Below are 9,557 nucleotides of genomic sequence, written 5' to 3' on the forward strand. Positions count from 1 at the left end.
AATTTAATATTTATTTAGCTTACTGCGTGAAAGCAACGTATCAGAGGGGCGCGGGGGTTATGTCAATCAGTAGCCTGGCTCTTGGTCATTCAGTCGCTATGGAGCGTTTCTCGGGAGCAGACCGCACGTTGTTCGTGCATGAGTTTTACAAAAACGGCGATTCGGCAACTGTAGCGCGTAGAAAATTCTGCAGTATTCGAGGTTTTCGCCATTTAAATGATGCGCCAAGCATTCCTCTCATTCGACACTGGGTTAAAAAGTTTGAAGAGACTGGTACAACGCTGGATGAATCAAAATCCGGGCCACCTAGGTCAAGAACGGTTGAAAACGTGGAGAATGTTAATCAGTCTGTTCGTGACGACCCAGACCATTCAATTCGGAAGCGCGCAATTGCTTTAAATGTGCATAGATCATCATTACATCGCATTATGCACAAAGACCTAAAGCTGCACCCCTACAAAATTTAATTGGTGCAAGAATTAAAGCCCCAAGATGCCAGTCAGAGGCTTTATTTCGTAAATCAAGTGATTGAGCGATTTGCAATGTTTACCAACGTTTTGTTTTCGGATGAAGCCCATTTTCATCTTAATGGTCACGTAAGTATGCAGAACTGCCGCTACTGCAGTGCAACGAATCCGAAACGCAAACGTCAGAAACCCCTACATTCGCCTAAGTGACCGTATGGGCTGCGATATCGGTGCGAGGAATTATCGGCCCTTACTTTTGTAAAGACGGGGGCGTGCAGTTACAGTGAATTCAGAGCGTTATGTGGAGAATTTAGACAACTTCTTGGTACCTGAACTACAAAACTTTCCTGGTTATAACCAAAGAACATGTTTCCTACAGGACGGAGCAACTTCACACACGTCCAATATGTCTCTGCCACGTGTTCGCGAAATTTTCTAAGACAAAGTGATCTCCCGGAGAGGTGACATAAATTGGCTTCCGCGCAGTGCAAATTTAACCACTATGGGGTTATCTTAAATCTAAAGTTTACGCTAATAAATCATCTTCACTGGTGCATTTGAAAGAAAATATCCGTCACGAAATGGCAGCCATTCCTGAGTCCACCTGCCGAGACGTCATAAGTAATTTTACTGTTCGATTAAATGAGTGCGGAGAACGCGAGGGTCTACATTTATTATTTTTAAGAAATAAATCCCCAAAAAGAGTATTTTAATAATTAATACAAATTTTTTCTATAAACCTCTTAATTTTTTTTTAAACGATCCACTAAATATAAAATTTCTTTTGAGACACCTTGTATAATAGGCGGACACAACTCGACGTGGTGTTTCCATTAGCGGTATATCTTGTTACTGAGAGCGTCAGTCCATATTTCGACGCCGTAAAGAAGAACGGATTGGATGTGGGACTTGGCACATTTCAAATTTGCTAGCAAATCGCTAGGGCCAATTTCTCAATCGCATCAATTATGGATTGCCCGACTCTAAAAACACACTATTTTGGTGAGCAGTCTCTCGCAGCAAGTATTCCATCAGTCAGGCTGGATAAACTTCCAAACAGTCTACGTGTTTCTTCCAACATACTAAGAGGGAGGTTCGCTGACGGCCCTTGCCTTGCTCTGATAACTAATATCAGCGTTAGCCTTACAACCTTTCAGAGAGAGGGAAAGACCCTCAAAAATAATTTGAAGGCACTGAGCTGCAACTCTAGCTTATAGAGGAAGACAAGTTTTAGCATCTCGTTGGGAATACCGTCGTTCATGGACAAAACTTCTTCTTCCAGTTCGTTTGCAGTGCAGAAGGACATTCCACACTCCTCCCCGCATTGAAAGCATCAGCCCAGATAGGTGGTTGCCGGACATCCAAATCTTCTAGTAACCTCCATCGTTGGACTGCTGACACTAAGGGCTCTGTAGCAAAAGTCACATTAGGGATAGCGCCCGAGCAGTGACCCAAGTGAAGCATCTTCAATACCATGGCCCCGTGATCGCAAGGTATCCCTCACCCAGATGAGAGTAGTGCCACATATATTGACATACCACCATGCTAGTCTTATCTCGCTACTATTCACTGAGGAGCAAAAGTCAATTACGTCGTGAACATATATTTTTTCTGCAGACGGCAGTCTAAGTAAATGCAGCATTTTTTTCCGACGCGCGTTTTTTGCTTTATACCTGTAGCGCAAAGTTCTTTTCTCCTGCCATTTATTTACCGCAATCAAAAATGTGCTTCAATGTCTTCTTAGCGACGGTGGCAAGGGACAATTTTCAGCTTTTGGAAATAGATGTAACTCGCACTTCAAGGCTCTTCACATCTGTCTAATCCCTTTTTGTCGCACCCTCCATCTCTTCCCGTGGTCTCGAGATGATCCAAATCCTCTACTACGAACATTTATATGAGTTCTAGGCTGGAAACTGCTTTCGCGTATACATCGCTTTGAATCATTCGCAGAACGTATTCTTTTTGTTAATCTTCGATCCATATTCAAGGAGTATACCGCTCGTTCAAGCATAAATAGAATTAACGTCTACCCAAGCGTCTTCTGGTTTGTCGTTTTTACGGATTTCTTGAAGAACCGTGGTTTGCCGTACACCTTTTATTTGGCGCTGATGTTGTTATCTTTCTTGACCACGATTCTCTTACAGAGGAGTCAATGCAGTCACTATCCACCGCCTATTACGCTGCTATTGTAATATTCTCACCTTTTTTCGTCGCTGCTTGGCCCGTTTGGTTACCACCTTGAGAAATTCCCTTACTGTGGCTTTGGTGGTAAATGTTTTTCCCTTTTCTCCTTTTGTTGATTGCTTGTTCCCCATCTGGTGAGCTGAGTGCACCACATTTTCCGCAGCCAAAACTGCACCAGTGATTCACTTATTCCTCAGCCATTCTTCAGCAGTTTTCCTGGATGGTATGTAATAGGGTCCAGGAGCTTCTTCATCTCCATTACGCCTTCTTTTTTTGTGTCCTGTCTTCTTCTACCTTTATCTTTAGGATGAGTGTGCTCATAGGCAACCTATTAAGTTATCGTTTGAAAAATCCTAAGCCGGTCCATCTCGTGTCCTCGTCGTCGTTATTTTAATTAATCCTTCTGAGGAAGGCGGCAAAAACGAATACATGAAAAGGAGAAAAATAATTTAACAAAATGAAATAAAAGTAAGTAAAAAAAAATAATGCTAATCACTATTAAAATGGGATAGTGTGAATAATCCAAATCAAAACCAAGAAAAAGAAATCGCTAGAATTCAATCTTTGTAAAAAAAGTGAGGCGATTACGGCTTTACGGTTTCTTATCAGGGCAGAGGCAAATCGTCAGACGCTGTCTCACCTCTGCCCTCTGATATCAATCTTTGTAGTTTGGAATCCAAGCATAAACTGAGCATAAAATATTGTGAGCGAAACAAGCAAAGCTCACCTCACCTTTCGCTTTATCCCAACTATGAAGATAGAATAATGAAATTTTCAAATAGTTGAACTAAGAGGTTGCTGTTTTACAGAAAGGCAGGGAAAGAGACTCATCAGAAACTTGAAAGGCAATACTTTCAGCATGTACATAGTCTCAAAGATCTACGAAAAGTGCCAAGCCGAACATAAGAAATGGCAAGCTCTGATCTACTTGCCTGAGGGGGGGGGGGGAGGCTTGTGCTGATCAGCGAAGGAGAAGGCAACCCTGAGCTGCAATCTGCATACCAGCCACTTTGTATTCTTGAAACGAGTAAGAAACTGCTCAAGAAGCTCATAAGGAGAAGACTCGTTGAAACAATACATGGTGTCGAAGATATATCCCGAATAAAATTCGGTTTGAGAGCAGGGAAGGTCACAATAGATGCTGCCATGCAAGTCGTGAATGCACTTCATAAAGCGGAGGCACACAGATCCCGAGATCGACGGCTGGGATTCTTCTTAGGGCTTGATATAACAAATGTCATATGGGAAGATATTTTTGGCACATTAGACAATACACTCAACGTGCCGATCTATCTCTTACGGATGTTGAAGGATCATCTGACAAATCTCGATCAGAGGAGGATGGAGGTCATATCGGGGGAGCGTAGAGATCCATTCTAGGACTGAACTTCTGGAACGCTTCTTACGACAGTTGGACTATGATAGACTTGGCATATTTATACTGCTGGTAAGCAACCTTGCGCTGAAAAAAACTGAAGTAGTCACCCTGATTAAAAAGAGAATCCCGACCATGCGTCTTACATCGCCCGAGAGTCGATAATCGAGTCAAAACCAATGGTTATCTGCCTGCGATTGACGGTCGACCCAATGATGGGCTTTTTCAAGCAAATCGAATCAGTAGCGGACAAGACGGTAGTATAACTTTCGACCTTAATTCGGTTAATGGCAGACATTGGCAGGCGGCGTTTTCAAATGGGTACACCTCAATCTATTCTGCTCTATGGAGCGAAGGTGTGGGTTAATGGTCTCGACAAGGATTCATATAGTAATCGCTTTGCGCAAGGACAGAGACGGCAAGCTCTGCGTTCGACGTCAACTTATCGCACTGTCTCAAAACCAGCCGATGGATATCAGGAAATAATCCCCGCCGTCCTTCTTCCTAAGGAGTGTAAAGACATGTACCAGTCCAAGGGAGAAGACTCGAAGCGGGTGCTTGTTCGTGAAGAATGGGAACGTACACTTACTGATTGGCCCTTTGCAAAACGGCTCCTTGGCAATCTAGGTGTGTGGTTGAATCGAAATTATGGTGAGACTAACTATTTATTTACCCAGTTCTTAGGTCCGTTGATAATTTCTCCAATCTAGGGTCGAAAATCACAACCGATAACAGCTACGATGATGAAATCCGCGCACGGTTGTTGTCAGCCAACAGAACCTAATTATGCTTATAAAAACTGTTCCGCTCAAAATGTCTCACCATAGGGTCAAAACTTTTACTGTACAAGACAATGATCTTGTCAGTCCTCATATATTCCTCGGAGAATTGGGTTCTTAGCAAGAAAAAATGCGAACTCTTGGCCGCCTTCGAGAGAAGAATCCTCCGAAGAATTTTTGGCCCCCTACATGAGGAGGGACGATTCCGTACCCTACATAACGACAAAACCTATGAGCGATCCCATGACCGTTAGATTGTGGATAATCCGGCTCAATAGGTTACGGTGGGCGGGTCACTTAATCCGTATGGATGAGGATGATCCCACCCGGAAAGTCTATGAGGGCAATATCTTTGGTATTATAGAAAAAGAAGACGAGGCAGACCATGCCTAAGATGGAGCGATGGCGTAAGCCAGGACACCAGACAGCTTTTAGGGATATCGAATTGGTGGATCTCGGCGCAAAACCGGGATGTCTGGAGGGCCTTATTAAGGTCGGCCTAGACCAGATACCGGTTGTTGCGCCGTTGATGATGATGATCGGCTAGCTGCTTGGCAGCTTGACCTCTGTACAGATATCCTTTTTCGTCTGCAAATTTTCGTTAAAAAAGAGCTCCGGGCGGTCACCACGTGGAGGTGAAGATAGGGTTTGGTAGCAGAGTTGTTGGTGTTGGTTTAGCAGCGTTTCCCAGGTTTTATGCTCTATCGTGGGTAGCTCTATCCACGTTTCGCCCTGGGACCTATACTACCTTTTGAGTGTGACACTCTGTGCGTACACGCATTCATCTGCCCTTACTACCAAACAAAAAAAAATATGTAGTGTCTCGACCAACAGGGCAAGGTTATCTCAAAAAAATTAAAAACCTAAAGATCCGAAGCAGCGGAAATATCAATTGAAGATGAGATTCGTTGTAGATCTTCCTTCTCGTTGCGTTCTTAACTTTTACTCTAGTAGATTTGGTAGAATCAATGGTTGATCTGACTTTAGAGAACCCATATTGCCGATCTAAAATGTCCCCCAGCTCTCACTAACCGGGAGCAATCTTTTCCTCATAGTGGCTTAAAACATATGGGTTTACAGGAACTATTTAAGGAGCTCAGTGAACATTTCTGAACTGGACTTTCTGTTGCATATTCTATAGCAGCTCGTCTCAGAGTCAGTTCCCATCGCTTGCTGAGGGAAAAATCTTTGATGATTTTCAACTAATATTTAGGACACGTGATCTGCTGAGATGAGCGGACTTTGAATCATCCCATCATAATTCTGTAGGCGCTCTCCCACCAATTCACGTCGGCCTACGGACAGTGTTGCTTCGAATATTCCTTCTTGCTCCGCTGGATAGTTAGCTGGAGGTGTTTGCAGGTCTAATGCATGCATACTCTCTCCTGATTATTGTCGTTCTTCTGGCTCGGTGGCAAGTTGATCGACGACTGGGCAGTTCACTATTCCAACAGCACTTGAACCTTTTACTTGAGAATATACATGTCCTAGGCATAGACGTGGCACATGCTTTAACAAGGCACTATGTTATATGAAGAGCTGCATCTGAGTTGAAAAACGTTGAGCCTTTGCTAACTAGCGCCAGCGTTGGCCAGTTCCGTATCTAACTAGGAAAAAAGGCTGTGATAAACTGCACTTCTTGCATTTGTCTTTCTACTCCCCTAATCGAGGACCCAGGTATTAAATTCGTGGCCAATTACTTTTGGGTTTCATCCCTATTCTTTGAGAACAAGATTGTCTAACGTCTAAATTGAGATAATGTAAGGATTGTTGGGGCATAACAGCTGTACATGTTTATATGTCCCTTTTTATGAACACCACGCCAGCCGCTTTGCGACCACATGCCCGGTCAGTCAAATCTGCGAACCATTCGTCAAGGTCTCATTTATGGTGGCAATTTCTATCCCAGACTAATAAATGATCTTCGCAAATCTTGTGTGACCCTGCAATGACTGATGTTTATTTGAATAAACCCCATTTTTTAAATGGTTGACATATTTTTATATTCCGAGCATTTCCGAAATACACCTGCAACCCCTTCAATTCTTTTGTTAGCATAAAATCCATTGGAGTCCCAATTGCATTCCTTGGACATATGTCCTTTCTTCCTGCATCATTTTCATCGATCGATCCGCTAATGCCGCTGCAGCATGGCTTCGAAAAGTTTTGTCGGGGGGCAGCAGCAATGAAAACAAACAGTAATAGGGAGGGGGCATTGATAAAATCATTGGTACAAAAACGAGCTACCTCGAAGAAAGTCTACTGGGATTATTCACCTATGCTGGCCTATGCTATGTCTGACATTTCTCGTGCTGGACACGTCACGTTTGCAGATTGTGCATACCGCATAGTGGGCGTAGGAAGGATACTTTGTGGCTGGGTGCTGGTAAGTATGAATACTTTTATCTTTGCTATGCCTGATACGCTCCGTGCAAGACACGCTACTGGTAATTATGAATAGAGCTAGACGGCAAACAATTCACCCATTTTGAACGTCGCATGGCATTTTTCTTCAAACTCCTCCAACTCCCCAAGTGAATTTATAACTTGGTTACTAAAGCTGATTTTTGATAGACCAGAAATTAGACTCCAGTTCCGTTTAAGACTCTTAGGTCGGGGTCAACTTTGACCCTTTCTAGTATCACCACGTTCACCAAATTGTTTTGACTGCCATTGCCATTGCTTCTTTGCGAGAATTCGCCAAAGTAGATCCACCCACCATGTTGGCATTTGTAGTACATGCTTTCCTCCTTCCGAATTTGAGCTACGTTTGTTGGAACAGCCAGAATATCTTTCTTCTTTTGGGTCGCCTGTGACACTGTTGGGGCAGCAAGTTTTGGCTTTACCCTCGGAGCTTTTTATTTCCCCTGTGACCCTAGTGGTTCTCACCATGTTTTTGATTGCTTGGTGCCGGTTGTGTTTCAACTCGATAAATACACACAGCTTAAATATTTAAAAATATAAATATACATTATAGATTGTGATATGTAACATGATACGCCGAGGTTTGGAGACCAAACATTTTAGTAGCCCAAAATTCTCCGCTCTGTAGAAATTCACCGAGATGGTACTAAAGTGAGTAATGCAACATACTAAATGCATATATTATATATTACGAGCCATGTGCAAATGAAACAGTTCGACACTCAAAAATTCTCAGTACACAAAGACTTTCCTACCTGATACACCGAACTTCTGATTTTCGACTTCCTTATTATTCTTCGTATTCAATTGCTCAGATATTTCAGATCAATCTATGAGCAAAGCATGTACACACACCTCCTGACTGTGTACTGTTTTTAATTACAACGTTGGGTATAACTACCTTGATTTTCCGTTGAAGGAATTATCAGTTGGGGCAGCATTTTTAGTGGAATTTTGGGTTGAATATTTCCTTTCAGGCCTTCCGATGTCGTCCATAAAATTTTACAATTGGGTCTGATGCATGGTTCCCCACCGGAATCTAAAATTCAGCGAGGAATATCGCGCCACATTAAGTGAACATTGCGAACGTGAACCTTACTTGCTAGCTTACATTCATCGTCAAACCAACCGTTCCGACTCTTTTTGCGGCTGGAGTCAAGTATGTTTGTGGTCGTATCAAAGACATGTGATTGTGAAAATCATTTGTGGATGCTTCATCTCCAGGATCTCTGTTGACTGCGGTTATTGCGGCATCCATTTCCCTCTCGTAGGTGTTGCGGAGGGCTGTGTTGTAAACAGCTTCGATATTCACTCTCACCTGATTGTCAGAGGTGATTGTAGAAGGTGTCGTAATTCGAGCTCGGAGCATCACGCCGATGAGATAATGGTCTGAGTCTATCTTGGCCCCCTATTTGTTCTGACATTCATCAAGGCTGAGAGGTGGCGGCGTTCAACCAGCACGTGGTTTGGTTCAAAGTGGTCCCGTCTGGAGACGTTCATGTATGTTTGAGAACCGCTTTTCGTGCAAACTAGGTACTTCCAACAACCATTTCATGCGATACTGCTAACTGAATAAACCGCGCACCGTTATCATTGGTATCCCTATGTAAACTATGCGAGCCGACGTATCGCCTGAATGCGGGCTCCTTCCCTATTTGACTGTTGAAATCGCCAAGTATGATTTTGATATCATACTTGGGACAAGCTTCGGGGGTCCGCTCAACTGCCTCGTAGAAGGTATCCTCCTCCGACTTTCCAGCCTCCTCTGTAGGAGCGTGAACGTTTATGAGGCTTATATATCTAAACTTGCCTCGCAAACGCAGAGTGCATAGCCTTTCGCTTATATTTTCAAAACACATAAAAGCAGGTTTCGTTTTTGGCTGACTAAGAAACCCACTCCGAGCACATGGTTTACTGGATGGCCGCTATAATACAGGGTGCGGCAGCATAACTTCCTTTTTTCAAAACTCAATAAAAACTATTGTATGCATCGGAAAATATTTATTAATTTTTTATAATGTAGGTACATGTCTAAAGTTTTTATTTACAGTGTTTTGAAGATCAAATTGGTTAGGTGACGTCCCCCATTCTCCATACATTGCGTAAACCGATTTCTGGCGTTTGTCATGACTCTTGCTAGCATGGCAGTTGTTATGTTGGCAATTTCTTCTTGGATGTTGGTCTTCAAATCTTGTAGGGTTCTTGGACGGTTCAAATAAACACGGGATTTCAAAAAACCCCATAGAAAAAAATCACAAGGGACAGATCGAGAGAGCGTGCCGGCCATTCCAAATCGCCTCTAATTGAGATAAGGCGCTCTGGAAAGTG

This window comes from Hermetia illucens, chromosome 1 (genome assembly GCF_905115235.1).
Source record: "Hermetia illucens chromosome 1, iHerIll2.2.curated.20191125, whole genome shotgun sequence".
Classification (NCBI taxonomy): domain Eukaryota; kingdom Metazoa; phylum Arthropoda; class Insecta; order Diptera; family Stratiomyidae; genus Hermetia; species Hermetia illucens.